The sequence below is a fragment of the Cicer arietinum genome, chromosome 7 (genome assembly GCF_000331145.2).
Source record: "Cicer arietinum cultivar CDC Frontier isolate Library 1 chromosome 7, Cicar.CDCFrontier_v2.0, whole genome shotgun sequence".
NCBI classification, from domain to species: Eukaryota; Viridiplantae; Streptophyta; class Magnoliopsida; order Fabales; family Fabaceae; genus Cicer; species Cicer arietinum.
Genome location: NC_021166.2, coordinates 26,409,948 through 26,411,482, shown reverse-complemented (window position 1 = coordinate 26,411,482; position 1,535 = coordinate 26,409,948). Strand labels below are relative to the sequence as shown.

The 1,535-nt window shown below is 26.7% G+C and overlaps 1 non-coding gene across 1 annotated transcript; it reads right to left on the bottom strand.

The window, feature by feature from the left end:
• Nucleotides 1–1,194: 1,194 nt before the first annotated feature.
• Nucleotides 1,195–1,278, bottom strand: TRNAL-CAA (transfer RNA leucine (anticodon CAA)). Its single transcript has one exon. It is a non-coding gene; the product is annotated as a tRNA-Leu (tRNA).
• Nucleotides 1,279–1,535: the final 257 nt, after the last annotated feature.

Below are 1,535 nucleotides of genomic sequence, written 5' to 3'. Positions count from 1 at the left end.
TTTTTAGTTTGCCTCTGAATTTTATTTGTCTCTACTTCTAGAAAATTATTTTAAGTAATGTATGTGATTGTTAGCATTCCAAAGCGTGTGCTTTCTCTAATATGTTTAGTTTAAAATAAAATGATGTGTGCATGTGCACATTGACTACAATTGTCTCATTGTACGGGTTTACAAACTCTTACAAATCAAAAACATTTTATCAAATACTTGACATAAAACAATTATAACAACTCAAGAAACATAATTCTAATTGTAACAACAACAACATTTGTCACTAACTATCCAGTAAAACTACAACAACATAAACATAAACATTAAAATAAAAAGTATAAAAACATAAACATAAACTCTAAAATTAAAAATATAAAAACAAAAGTCTTACATTTTGATGATTAAGAGTTAATGAATGAAAAGTGAGATTATTAAGTAGATTTGAGGTAAGAAAATAAAATTATAGTTGAATTTGAGAGAAATAGAGATTTAGAGAATTTTTTATTTTGAAATTAAAGTTAAAGGGAAAAGTGCATTGTGAATCCGATAACTTAAATTTAGATGTTGTTTAGATTTTTTGGGGGGTTTGATAAACTCTGGGGATAGACAAGGAATCAAAATTTAAGAAGTAAAATATATGGATTCTTGGATTTAATTTAGCCCAATTTATTGAAAAATATATAGAAACAAAATAAAAATAAAAATGTGATAAAATAAAAGGATGTGTTCATGTGCACATTGACTACAACTATCTCATTGTACGGTTTTACGACTCTTACGAATCAAAAATATGTTATCAAACATCTGACATACAACAATTATAACAATTTAGAAAACATAGTTCCAATTGTAACAACAACAACATTCATCACTAACTACCTAGCGAAACTACAACAACAACATAAACATAAACACCAAAATAAAAAGTATAAAAACATAAACTCTAAAATTAAAAATATAAATAAAAAAATCTTACACTTTGATGATTAAGAGTTGATGAATGAAAAAGTGAGATTATAGTATAGGTTTGAGGTAAGAAAATGAATTATAGTTGAATTTGAGAGAAATAGAAATGTAGAGAATTTGTTATTTTGAAATTAAAATGAAAGAAAAAAAGACGTTCTATATCCTATATATTGGTACTTATCAGATGCGTGAATCCGAATACTTAAAAATATACAGAAACAATAAAAAATACAAAATTGTCAGAAGTGGGATTTGAACCCACGCCCTCTCTCGAAGACCAGAACTTGAGTCTGGCGCCTTAGACCACTCGGCCATCCTGACTACTTGTGTTGTTTTTGTACGTTAAAATTGAATATATTATATAATTCACTATATAGACAATTGCAATTAGTAATTAGAATATTTTACTTCAAAAATTCACTAAAATCATAAACAACCAACCTTCTACTTTTTTTCCTCTTCTCTTCAACTTTGAAACTTTTTTAATTACCCAATCTATGGTATTCACAGAAATTACCCTCATGCTTTAAACTAGATACTATACAAAGAAAAAGTCTCTCATAAGCATCCACCATCTT